Source organism: Alexandromys fortis, unplaced genomic scaffold, assembly GCF_014885135.2.
Source record: "Alexandromys fortis isolate MF-2015 unplaced genomic scaffold, M_Fortis_MF-2015_v1.1 scaffold_2_1_26212458, whole genome shotgun sequence".
Classification (NCBI taxonomy): Eukaryota; Metazoa; Chordata; class Mammalia; order Rodentia; family Cricetidae; genus Alexandromys; species Alexandromys fortis.
Window position 1 is genome coordinate 128904 of NW_026067930.1, and position 13531 is coordinate 142434.

The window sequence follows — 13531 nt, forward strand, 5'->3', positions numbered from 1 at the left end:
AAAATGATGAAAACTGTGGAGAGTCGGGGGTGCTTGGGTGTAGGGAGAGCACAAGACCCTAAAGAGGAGCACCAGAGTGTCTTTGTAGTGATAGAAAACCTTGATTGTGGGCTGGAGAGATGGCTCAGTGGTTAAGAGCATTGCCTCCTCTTCCAAAGGTCCTGAGTTCAATTCCCAGCAACCATCTGTAATGAGGTCTGGTGCTCTCTTCTGGCCTGCAGACATACACATAGACAGAATATTGTATACATAAATATAAAAAAAATAAAAGAAAACCTTGATTGTCACAATGGCTCTACGAATAATAGCCAAGAATTACAGCAAACACAAGAAATGGCAGCAAACAGTTAACACCAGCAAAATTGCAGTGTGTTCTGTGGTCAAGTTCACTGGGTAGGCATGACAAAGATAAGCTGTTTACCACATGGCAGCCAGCAAGCAGCAAAGATGTACAGGAAGGAGACACAGCCAAGACATAGCATCCAATGTCAGGCTCCCAAGTGAACCACTGTATCTTTTATAATTTTTTTACAAATGCTGCAAGATCCCTGGCGGCAGTAGGCAGCAGAAATACTGTAGGTCCCAACTGGTGGTAGCGGGCCATGTGGCAGCAGACAGTGGACCCTGGGAGCAGCCAGAGATGGCTGCCTGTCCCCGCGCAGTGGCTGGTCCCAGGCAGGGAGACATATAGCGGGTGGGCAAAAGACAGAGACATGGATAGACTCGACTTGCAGAGTAGGGTTGAATTTATTCAGGTGGTTATGGGGGGGAATGGGGGGGGGAGAGAGAGAGAAGAGAAGAGAAGAGAAGAGAAGAGAAGAGAAGAGAAGAGAAGAGAAGAGAAGAGAAGAGAAGAGACAGAGAAGGGGGGAAGCGGAGAAGTGGGGAGAGAGGCAGAAGTGAAGCTGCCTCTCCGAGAGGAAGATGGAAAAGAGAGCGAGCTCAGGCTGGAAGCTGAAGATCCAGCCTGCCTCAGCAGATGGGGGAGGGAGTGGACATGGCTTGTCTCTTAAAGGGACCAGGGACCAAAACCATAACAGTATCTCTATGTATACTTCACTTCCTAATACAGTATTTAGAATTTTATTCATTCAGTAAGTTAAACCAATCAAGCCAGAGCCTTCTCCATGCAAACTCTGAGACAACCAGAGGCAAGCTCTATTAATCTTCATATCGTCTCACAATTCAACCACGGGGACAGTCACGATGACCATTCCCACCTCGCCTTCTTCCCTGCTATTTCTCCATGATGAGTTTGATGCTACGCAAGGAGAGAAAATGTGAAAGACTTTTTAAGAACCCTGACATTTCAGGATGGATTTGTAGAGTTGGTCTTCCTCTCCATACTGGGCAGAGTGTGATGGTGGCCTCAGGTTGGCGTGATGCTTGCCCCTCCTGCCTTAGACACCATGTCTTAGTTTCTACTAGGGCTGGTCTCTGGCCTCTTTCTGGTTTGAGGTATCTTTCCTGTTGTTTTTGTCTTAAGATAACATAGTTGGTATCTTTACTTATGACAGAGGGTGACTTTATGTCGTCAACAAAAATACCTTGACTGCATCAGCGTTCGAGCTCGAGGAATTCAAGAGCTCCCATCTTTGTTTCCCAAGACACAAGGCTGCTGGAGGATGGCTCCCCTGTGAACCAGTGTCGCATGGATGCCCTACTCCTGTCCCTGTAAACCATGATGACCGCACTAACTGGTACTGATTTTGACTTTGATGTTCCAGTAGAGACATAGATCCCAGTGGCCTCCACTAGACAATCTTTCTGAAATAACAGCTCTCCTCCCCCACCCCTGGATTGTGGAGGCCCAAAAATATGAGCCTATTTCCGCCTTGTCGGAAGGTCAGGGAGTTTCGGCTCGCTCAAAGTTGTTGACAAGTGTGGCCACACACCCTGACCTAGGGCGTGGTTACTTGGTGTTTGGACATTAAGATGACCCAAACAGGTAGATCCACTCCACCCTGACCTAAGGTCAGAGAATTCGAACATACTTCTGCTCCTTCTTTTGAGTAAGGCTTGACCTAGGGAATGGCTGCCTTCAGTAAACTTGGTCTAGTGTGGGTTCAATGCCTAAACAACAGAATGCTTTTCTCAAGAATTAATGACTTGGCCGGGCGGAGGTGGCACACACCTTTAATCCCAGCATTTGGGAGGCGGAGTCAGGCAGATCTCTGTGAGTTCGAAGGCAGCCTGGTCTACAAGAGCTAGTTCCAGGACAGCCATGGCTGTTACACAGAGAAACCCTGTCTTAAAAAAAAAAAAAAAAAAAAATTAATGACTTGACCAACTTGATGTCTTAAGTACTGAAGCAAGTGACTGTGCTAGTTGTCCTTTGCATCAGTCTTTCGCCTTCTCCCCACCCTCACCCGCTATAGTATTGGGGTATAAAAGTATATGGAAAATTAAACCCAGTGCCGGGCGGTGGTGGTGCACGCCTTTAATCCCAGCACTCGGGAGGCAGAGGCAGGCGGATCTCTGTGAGTTCGAGACCAGCCTGGTCTACAAGAGCTAGTTCCAGGACAGGCTCCAAAACCACAGAGAAACTCTGTCTCAAAAAAACAAAAAAAAAAAAATTAAACCCGGTGATTTCAGTATTCACTGGAACTCCCTCCTAGTACTATCCTGCTTTCTGTTTTATTATTTTCTTTTTTTAAATATTTATTTATTTATTATGTATACAATATTCTGTCTGTGTGTATGCCTGCAGGCCAGAAGAGGGCACCAGATCTCTTTACAGATGGTTGTGAGCCACCATGTGGTTGCTGGGAATTGAACTCAGGACCTTTGGAAGAGCAGACAATGCTCTTAACCTCTGAGCCATCTCTCCAGCCCTGTTTTATTATTTTCAAAGACTGTCTTTGTTCTCTTTACTAACTTTTCTAATCCCCATTTTCCTACCCTGGTAAGTGGTATACCTGCCGCAGCTGGTCTCCAACACAGATCTGCTAGGCCAGCTGAAGCTCCTGATAGGGGCACTTCACAGTCTGTAACGAGCGTGTTTGAACTTCATTCGGTAGGACAGGATCCGCACAACCGCGCTGTCAATGGTTCCTTTGGAGTTAACCTTAATTCTAGGTGTCACACAACAGCTCAGGAGAAACACAGAAACGGCCTTAGTGTCTCCGATCCCTCAGAGTTAAATCTTAGTGAGGAAAAAGTAGAATCTCGGAGACGAGATTCTACTTGTCCCTCCTGCCAAGAGGGAAAAGACCAAGCTGCCTTTGAGTTCCCTCCCTATATAATCTACTGACTAAAGATGAGATGTAACAGATCTTTCTAGTTTTAATTTGATTTCTATTGCTGTAATAAAGAAGGCCAGGAGAGGAGAGGGTTTCATGGACCTATTGATCAAGGGATGCCAAGGGACGTGCAAGTCAGATCCTGTTTCTTCTCTGATCAGCAGACATCAGAGGTAGCCTGTGTCCTTGTGGATCCCAAAGAGTTATGTAAATTTGGTCAGTATCCGACCGTCTTGACCAGCTCACCTGAGGGATGCCCCAGACCCAGGGAGAATAGATATGAGGAAGATTCAAAGGTTGCGCACGATCCTGCCTCCCTTCCTTCAAGCCTGTTCTATGACTTGGGTCTGAGGAATGAATGACAGGCAGGGACCGTCCTGTGACCTGTGTGTGGTCCTGGCTTGGTAGATTTGGAGTTTTACAAAGCAAGTCGACTCCCTGTCTGCTGTGCATCTGTCTGGGAATCTCTGCCTGTTGAGCTGTCACCGATCCCTGATCCCTGATCCTGCACCAGCCTTGCTATTCTTTCAGCCATTGGCTGTGCACCTCTAAGGAGAGGTCCCCTGGAACTTCTCCCTCCCTAGAGGGATTCGGGCCTGTCTGTTCACCCTGTTCTACCGAGTTCCTGTTTATCCACTTATCCTTCACGCCAAAATAGACTGACTCTCCTGTGTCCAGGCAAGAACAGTGTGGAGGGAAGACCCTGAGAACCTAACTCCGACCGCTCATTGCCTTCAGGTCTTGGTTCATTTTCTCCTCCCCTTACCCCTTCTATTCTTCGTCCCTGACTTCTTCCTCTTCTCATTTTCTTCCTTGTTCCTGCCCCATCTCATTTTCTCCCTCCTTCTCTTTCTAGTTCATACAGAGCCTTCCCGGGTTTTGGGGGTCACCGGGAGCTGGCCTGCATTCAGCAGAGAGTTGCAGGGCACATTCTCAGAAGCTGGAATCACAGCCATTTGCTGGCACAAGCATTGCCAGCTGAGGAGAATCACAGCAAAAAGCAAGGCCTCGCCTTGTTGATCAACCTGGATTGCCACCCACGCATTACGTCCACACGAGGATGCTCCAACAGTGTGTGTGCCTTGATGCGTTGGTGCCTCTGTCCTTCCTGGTCTGCATTTTTCTCTGATTAGGGGGAGGAGCCCTGGTTTCCAGTCTTTGCCCATCTAACAGCACAGAGAAAGGCCTGGACCAGATGGTCCTAGAGTAATATAGTTTCCTCTACCAAAGCCTACGCACCTGAAGAGCCTTAGATTTTGTTTGGAATTGGGATTCAACAAATTCCCTCAGATATCCCTGATGAAAAAATTTCATTTTTTAGTTTTATATGCATAGGTGTTGTGCCTGTATTTGCACCATGTCTGTGCCTTGGAGACCAGAAGAGGGCATCAGATCCCCTAGAACTGGAATTATAGGTGACTGTGAACTACCATGTCGGTGCTAAGACTCAAAGCTGGGTCCTCTGGAAGGACAAAGTGCTCTTAACCGTTGAGCCGTCTCCCCAGCCCACCTACTGAAATTGTTTTATATTCAATCTGTACCAGGCTGAATAATGACCTCCCGAAAAATGTCCTAGCCTGTCCTAGTGGTCCAAGCCTGTAATCATAACTAGCTGGGAGGTTGAATGTGAAGATTGTATAAAACAGTCATCTTTTTGCCAGATGGTGGCAGCACCCACTTTTAATTCCAACACTCAGAAGGCAGAAGCAGGTGGATCTCTGAATTCAAGCCAGTATGGTCTACACAGCAAGTTCCAGGACAGCCAGAGCTACATAGAGAAACCCTGGCTCAAAAAATCAAAACAAAATTGATTTGTCAGCCTTGTTCTGAGAGATTTCCATTTTACCAGCAGCTCTTGACTCTGTTTTAAGGATGGAGGGTGACCCGTACCTCTGCATGGACACATGGACGCACCTTCTGCCCTGCACCCCACACCACAAATTGCTTCTCTGGGGCCTCCCAAGCAATTTTCCCTGTGAAAATAACCAGGCTCTCAGAGACCAGTGCAGCCATGATTCAATGAGATTCAGACACCTACATCAGTGTGATGCTGTATTTGAACACACGGAGAACACAAAAGTTAAAGAGTCATCGAAATGTCCACTCTTCAAAGGAAGGCCTGGAGGGCCAGAGAATGCGTAGCAGTGTGAATTCCCTTCGACCAGCCCTTACTGGGGCAGGAGGGAAGCTGTGAAAGTAAAAATGGAGACACCAGGGAGTTAGAGACGCCAGAAGCACGGAACATTAGCCCAGGGAAACTGCAGGCCTGGAGGAAGGCGCAGGCATAACCTTCAGAGATCCACCCCTGGGGACTTGTCGATTGCGTTGGGTGGGTTACTCAGTCTAGGGGTTTGTAACCCACCCTGCAGTCAGTTACTCCAGGGTCACGGAGGGGTACTATCTGGAAGAGAATGGGCTAGGAAATAAGGAGAAGGCCATGCTAAGTTTGTCACAGCCTCTGTTTATTAGGGTCCTGGTTGCTGTTTATATAGCTTCTGGATGAGGGCTTGGGGGGCAGGGGTGGTCCCGGTCACGTAGGCCAGGAGGTTACGTTCGGTCAGGTAGGCCAAGAAGTCACACCTAGTTGCCACACCTAGTTCCCTGGATAGCTGGAATGTGAGGCGGTTCTGCTAACAGATAGTTCTCCATCATAGCTTAATTGGGTGTGGGGCAGGTTTTGTCAATAGAACAATTCTTAACATAATTATGGGTGTGGGGTTCTCTGCAGACTCCCCAGAGTGATGGTTCCTGTAATGATTTTTAGGAGGGAAATGGCTCCTCACAGGGACTCACATATGTCAGCTAGTCCTACCTCCAAAGGGTTCTGCAGCCTCCTGAAATAATACCACCAACCATGGAACACACTCAGGAATGAGAAAGCTCACAGTATTCCCGAAATGTCCACACGGGGGCTCCCGCACTCTTTTAAAAGGAGGCTTTGGGGCAAACAGGACCCAGAGCGACGAGAAATCTCTGCGGCAGAGCTGATCCTCCCTCCAGGCCTTTCCTCCACAGCCTTCTGCTTCTGAGGATTTCCTCGTAGGCTTCCACGTTTCCTGGGGAGAGGTTCGAATATCCCGAGCGGTCTTAGAGCTATGATCCATGACTAAGAAACATAACAGGCAAAGGGCTTTACGCAGGGGGAGGAGTTGAGCAGGCAGGCAGCTAACCTGAGCCCTTGGAGAGCTTCACCGTCATCCCCATACACCAGTAGAGAAAACCAACATGCTGGCACTGTCTTTGTCACGTCCTCACACAGGACAGGAACTGCTGGCAACGCGGCCAGCCGGGTGGACTAGCCTACCTGGGCGACCGAGCCTCTGAAGCTGCAGCTTCCTTCTCGCTCTCCCACACATATATCAAAGCCTTCTTACTCGATAGCAGGGACTGCTAACTTCTCCTCTGTTCTTTCTTTCCCTGCTGCCTCCTACTTCCTTCTTTCCTAGTCCTCCCTGCTTCTACCCCCAGCCTCCTGGCTCAGTTTTCCATCAACATCTGGCAGAGGGCGGGTGGAGGAGGAGCTGACTGAATAAATTGGTTACCACATGGCTTCACAGAGCCAGCCATACTGATCCCAGGAGACTCCCCAAGCTCCAAGGCCAGTTTCCCGTGCAGGGCCAAACACCAACAGGTTTTTGCACTGGGCTGGGGGGACAGGAATTCACCGAACTCTCTTCCTTCTTTCTTTCCTTTTCTCCCTCCTTTTCACCCCTCCCCCTCCCCGATTTTAAGACGGGATCTTACTAAGTTGCCCAATTTGTGTTGAAATTCTGTAGCCCAGACAGGTCTTGAGTTCGTAATCCTGCCTCGGCCTCCACAATAGTGGGGTTATAGATCTCCACCAGTGGCCCCTGCTGAAGTTTCCTCACAGTGGTCAGTTTGTTGCCGGCCACAGGAAGGCCAGGACAGAGGAAGACAGGATTTGGAGATCACAGTAGTGCTGAGAGCCTCCCTCCCAGCTTGGGAGTAAATCACGTGTTGAGAATTCACGCCCCTAGACTAGGACTTAGGGACCACTGGACAATGTGGGGACCCCAACATTCACGTGGTGGCTGCAGCTGTGGGGTCTGAGCCAAAGCAAAGGTTTGAGGCAGATGGAAAGAGACTATGCTATCCGTGAGGCTGTGCTGGGTGGTGGAGGGGGCGGGCTGCTGTTGTCTCTCAGGTTTCCCAAGGTTAGGAAGGGTGACAACTGTCCTTCATTCCTTTCCCTAACATCTCTTGATCCTGTCACAGACTCACAGTGGAAACTGTGAGATCTCTGCTATTGCATAAAATCCCGTGTGTGAGAATCACATTTCCTTATCCGTTCCTTCATCTGATGGTGGGCTTCCAGGCTGGTTCCACTCCCCGCTCTTGTGACTAGAGCAGCAACGTGAATGCGCAAGCATCTCTGGGTCAGGTACAGAGTCCTTTGGGTACATGCCCAGGCGTGGAATATCTGGGTCATATGATGGTTCTATTTTTAAATTTCCAGGAAAATGGATAGATCTGGAAATTATTATAATAAGTGAGGTAATTCAGACTCAGAAAGACAAACACTGCATGTTGTCTCTCATAGGCAGATTCTAATTATTGAAACCTGTGTGTACACATGGATGTGTGTACATACGTGGATGTGAATGTGATTGAGATGTGTGATCCAAATAAGCCCTTTCCTCTCCGAGCAGCTTTGGTCGTGGAAAACTAACTAGGACTCTGGCAATAGATCGCTTCCCCTCCCCCACCTCTTCCCTTCCCTGCATTCTGTCCTGTCTTCTTCCATCAGAGAGGGACCTAGAGTGAGGCCAGCCTCTCAGACGGATGACCATGGAAAGCCAACCTTCCCTCAGCAGAGACGTGGGCAGGGATCCCCAGAGGGCTGTTATATTAGTCGTAGCCCCTGGGTGGTAGAGGTGGAGGGAGCTGCAGAGTGAGGGCAAGCTCTGGCTGTCCTGTCATCCTTGGAAGAGTGAAGTCTTTCCAAGGGATTATTTAGTCCCATCAGCTAGAAGAATTTAAAAGGCCTGTCTCTAGGAGTCCAGCTGCTCCGAGGAGCAGGGAGAAGTGGAGTCTGCTCAAAAGCAGTCTTCGGAGCTGCCGTTGGGATGCTGGGTAGATCTCATCTGGGGACACGGAGGGCAGCACGCTGACTGAGCAGGGGAAACGGGTGGTCTCCTAAGGAGAGGCTGAAGTGTAAGGATCAGATGTATCAGCAAAATCCAGCTGCTGCCTCCAGCTGTTCCTCGGCACAGCCCAGAAACTGTAGAACAACTGCAGTTCCAGTGGAGCGCAGGATCCCAGAGACAAAGGGGCTGGCTCTTTCCCACCCCATAAGGAGCTGAGATGTAGGGAATGAGCAAAAGGTGCCTTCTATCTAGAGGTGATGGAAGGAGCTGCGTAGAAACTCCAGCAGAGCGGCTAAGATCTGGGCAGACCAGGATGGGACTTTCAGAAGTCAGATCATGGGGACACTCGGGGTAGGTGGGAACAGCCCGTGGGAGTGGGAGGATACAGGGACGGAACTGAAAAGGAGTGATGAAAAAAATGCTTTGTTGCACAAGATGAGGACCTGAGTTCAATCCTCAGCACCCAGATTTAAAAAGAGCCAAGTGTGGCCCCTTGTCTGTAATTGCAGAACTGGGGAGTCAGGGACAGGTGGGTACTGGAGCCTGCTGGCCAGTGAGCCTAGCTTAGTTGGTGATCTTCAGGCCAATGAAAAACCCTGTGTCTAAAAATAACCCCTGAGAAACATTCCCCAAGGTTGACCTCTAGTTTCCACATGCACATACACACATATACACATGTACCCGCCTACCCAGGCACACACACGTACCCGCCTACCTGGACACACACACAAGTACCTGCCTACCCAGACACACACACATACCCGCCTACCCAGACACACACACAGGTACCCACTTACCCAGACACACAGCACACACGTACCTGCCTACCTACACACACACATGTACCCACTTACCCAGACACACACATGTACCTGCCTACCTAGACACACGCACACACATACCCACCTACCCAGACACACACACCAAGAAAGAAAGAAAGAAAGAAAGAAAGAAAGAAAGAAAGAAAGAAAGAAAGAAAGAAAGAAAGAAAGAATAAAGAGGTCCAGGAAAGTCACATTCAAAAAGCTCAGACAAGGGAACCATGGGTGGAGTTCAAACCCAAATTAGATGTTGGCTGGTGCTGGTAGGAGGAGACCTCTCCTGTGACTCAGTCATTCTGGGAAGTGGGTGGGGGGTGCTGTACTTTTTCCACAATGGCAGCTTCTGGAGACCCATGCTTCTTGGTTTGCTGTCTCGCCGGCTGAAAGGCTGTGAAAGAAACTCCAGAGTCTTACCTGGGGAAAATTCATGCCACTTCCCAAGACAACCAAGAACAGAAACAGAGGTACTGTGACCCAGAAAATCATGCCAGCCCTGCCCAGGTTTGAAAAGGAGCAGGACCCACAGTGCTGAGAGGTGGACAGGGGTTGCAGGGAGGAACGGCTCAGCTGTCACGGAGCGGCACACATTTCCCAGGGCCTGGAAGTGAAGGACCAAGGACGACAGAAGGTTTCGGGGGTCTCCTCATCTCAGTCACCCCCAGTCACTTCACTCCAGCTTCATTTTAATTCAGCATGTCGGCTGCACAGGCCTTTCTGATTCTCTTCATATTCGTCCGGCCTGCCAGAGCCTCTGCTCCTATGAATATTTAAAAGGTCCAGCTGGGATTGCTTCTCTCCATGAATATTTAAAGAGTCCACTTGGGATCTGCTTCTCACCCACCCGTCTGACTCCAAGGTCACAAAGCTGAAGTCTAGCAAGAGACACAAAGGACTTGGAGCAAGTGTTGCCCCCAAAAGAATAAGGAGAACTGAACATGTGGAATTGCAAGGAGACTTCAGAATGAGGTGAAGGAACGGAGCTGAAAAGCATCCCACCTCATTCATTCACTCACTCATTCATTCATTCATTCTTTCATCTGCCCATCCAGCCATCAAACCTTCATGGATAATTTTGGGTACTTTCTAGGTTCCAAGAATATAAAAATGAGTCAGGCAGTCTTTTCCTCTTTGGCTCTCAAAGGTAAGATGGAACACACACATAGTCACAGAGACTGTGTACTGGGAGACACACACACACACAGAGTCTGTGCACCGGGGCACACACGCAGACACAGAGACTGTGCACCAGGACACACACACACGCGCAGACACAGAGACTGTGCACTGAGACACACACGCAGACACACAGACTCTGAACTGGGGCACCCATGCAGACACAGAGGCTTGCACCGGGGCACACACACAGACACAGAGGCTGTGCATCGGGACACACACGCAGACACACAGACTCTGAACTGGGGCACACATGCAGACACAGAGGCTTGCACCGGGGCACACACGCAGACACAGAGGCTGTGCATCGGGACACACACGCAGACACAGAGACTGTGCATCGGGACACAGGCCTTGCCGGTGTTTCTCTTCTCTCTGTCCCTGCCTCACCCCTGTGCTCCAGCTGCACTGAGGTCCTGACTTCCCCTCCCCTCACCTCCAGGACACTCCTCCTCTGTTGTTCTCTGTGTGTTCTCCCCTCTCCACCTTACACATCTGTTCTTTGTAACACACACAACATGGAGGGAGTTCTTCCAGGGATCGGCCTGGCCCCTCGCTGTGACTCTGATGCTTCTCTGGTGGGCTCCCATCATCCCACAGGCTTCCTCTGACCTATTTCCCATTTGGTACCCTCTATCTGCCATCCTGTAAAGCACAGGGGCCTTGTATCTGCGAAGCTAAGTGTATCACGGTCTAACCTTTGTGTTGTTGCTGCCAGGTATGCCCACAGCAGAAACCTCACAAGACAGTATTTCTCTGTGTAGCTTTGGTGCCTGTCCTGGAACTCGCTCTGTAGCTCAGGCTGGCCTCGAACTCACAGAGATCCACCTATCTCTGCCTCCCGAGTGCTGGGATTAAAGGCGTGAGCCGCCACCACTCGGCTTCTTTTTTGTTTTTTTTATTTTATTTTATGTGTATGAATGTTTTGTCTTCATCTATGTATGTGTATCACATGACTGCTTGGTGCCAGAGGAGACCAGAAGAGGGCACCCTGGAACTGGAGTCACAAATGATTGTAAGCTGCCAGGTGGGCTCTGGAAACTGAACTTGGATCCTCTGCAAGAGTAACAAGTGCTCTGAACTTCTTGAGCCCCAAACAACATGTATTTGAAAAAAAAAAGTCTAGCGGTGGTGACACACACCTTTTCATCCCAGCACTTGGGAGGCAGAGAGAGGCAGATCTCTGTGAGTTCGAGGCCAGCCTGGACTACAGAGCAAGTTCCAGGACAGCCAAGGCTACACAGAGAAACCTTGTCTCCGAAAACCAAAAAATGACTTAATTAATTAAAAATAACTTAATCAATTAATTAAAAATAAAGAAATAATAGTCCTTTGGTTACTAATAATTTCGGGTTTTTTTCCTTTTGGAAACAGGTCTCGCTATGTAGCCCAGACTGGTCTTGGAGCCACAGTCCTGCCTCAGCTTCCCCTGTGGGTGGGATTATAGGCACATGCCATATTTATAATTTCTGATGTTTGTTTGTTATCTGGAGAATCGATTCTCCATTTGGTATCACTGGAGTTGGGCCTGAGGGATTTGCTTCTATAAACTGTCTATATTTCTGGAGGTGAGGCCATCTTTGTTCTTTGTATCTGTCTGTTCCTCTCTCTCTTTCTCTCTCTCTCTCTCTCTCTCTCTCTCTCTCTCTCTTTCTCTCTCTCTCTCCCTCCCTCCCTCTATCCATCCCTTCCACACATGTGACTGTTCAGTCTGAATGTATCTATGTGCACCAAGAGCACAGTGGTACCACAGGAAGTCAGAAAAGGGTGTCAGAAACCCTGGGACAGATACTTACAGATACTTGTGAGGCGCCATGTGGGTGCTGAGGACCAAACCCAGGTCCTCTGCGAGAGCAGCACGTGCTCCTAACCACGGAGCCATCTCTCCAGCCAGTGGTGACTTCTGTCATTTATCTAGAAATGCCATTGTCATCATGTTTTGATCTATTTCATTTAAGACAGGGTCTCATGCAGCCCCCCAAGCTAGCCTTGAGCTAACTACACAGCCGAGGATGGCCTTGAACTCCTGATTTTCCTGCCTCTATCTGCCAGGTGCTGGGATTAAGGCCTGTACTGCCTTGCCCAGTTTGTGTATTACTAATGATCAAATGTGCTAGACTCTACCCCTAGCTGAGCTACATCACCAGGCCCTGTCTTCATTCGCAGAAATAATTTTCTTCTAAATATAGGATTTGGAGCTGGCAGGCTTTCCCCAAACACTTAATGATGCTGGACCACTGTCTCCCAGCTCCCCTGGGGTTTGAATGAGTCTCTTTGAGTATTTTCTATCAACTCAGCAGGTAGCTCCTGTCCCCAGGAGCCACTATAGACCCAGGCAGAATACCTACAGGGAGCCCCTGTGAATGGGTCCCTTTGATGCGGCCCTGGCTGTCAGGGGTTAGCATGCAACAGACTTCAATAGCACAGCTGTAATGTGAAGGTTTAAGAGGTTGTAGTGTTTGCAGGCCCCCCCGGGGGGGGTACCCAGCATGCCTGGTGGATGAAGGGGGGGGCAGAGAGAAAGAGAGAGAGAGAGAGAGAGAGAGAGAGAGAGAGAGAGAGAGAGAGAGAGAGAAGCATTGGCTGAAGGGTAGAGGGGACTCACAAGCCCACACCTTTATTACATGCACAGAGCAATCCAAACAGTTGTGAAATATAGACTTGGAAACTGTGTCAGAGGTGATGACACTCTGCTTCTGGCAAGAGGAAGCAAAATTATATTTAAAAATTGATGCTAAGGGCTGGGTGTGATGGTGTGTGCCTTTATTCATAGCACTGGGGAGTCAGAGGCAGTGGGATCTTGGTGAGTTACTTCCAGGACAGCTAGGACTACATAGAGAGACCCTGTCTCCACAACCCAAACAAATGCATGCTAAGATAGCATATGTTCACACTCTTGTCACACACAGCTTCTTACCAAGCGTCCCTGTCGTTTGTGTGGCTGACGTGTGTAACACATATGTAGTGTTATGCAATGTGTTCTCAGTATACTTTTAAAGTTTTGTGTTTGGTTTTGGTTTCCAGCAAGCTTACTATGATGGGCTTAGGAGAATTTGTATATTGACTCTGGGATTCACCAAACCTCTTCTTTACATACATATATCTCGTTCACCAAAATTGAGATGGCTCTGGCCATTATTTCCTTAAATTTTTTTTTTTTTTTTTTTTTTTTTTTTTTTTTTTTTTT

The 13531-nt window shown here is 48.8% G+C and overlaps 1 long non-coding RNA gene across 1 annotated transcript; it reads right to left on the reverse strand.

Annotated features, from left to right (window-relative positions):
• Window positions 1–5185: 5185 nt before the first annotated feature.
• On the reverse strand, window positions 5186–6816 carry LOC126503520 (uncharacterized). The gene is made up of 3 exons (XR_007592312.1): window positions 6413–6816; window positions 6055–6298; window positions 5186–5430 (listed from the first exon to the last, which is right to left on the reverse strand). It is a non-coding gene; the product is annotated as an uncharacterized lncRNA (long non-coding RNA).
• Between the last annotated feature and the right edge of the window lie 6715 nt (window positions 6817–13531).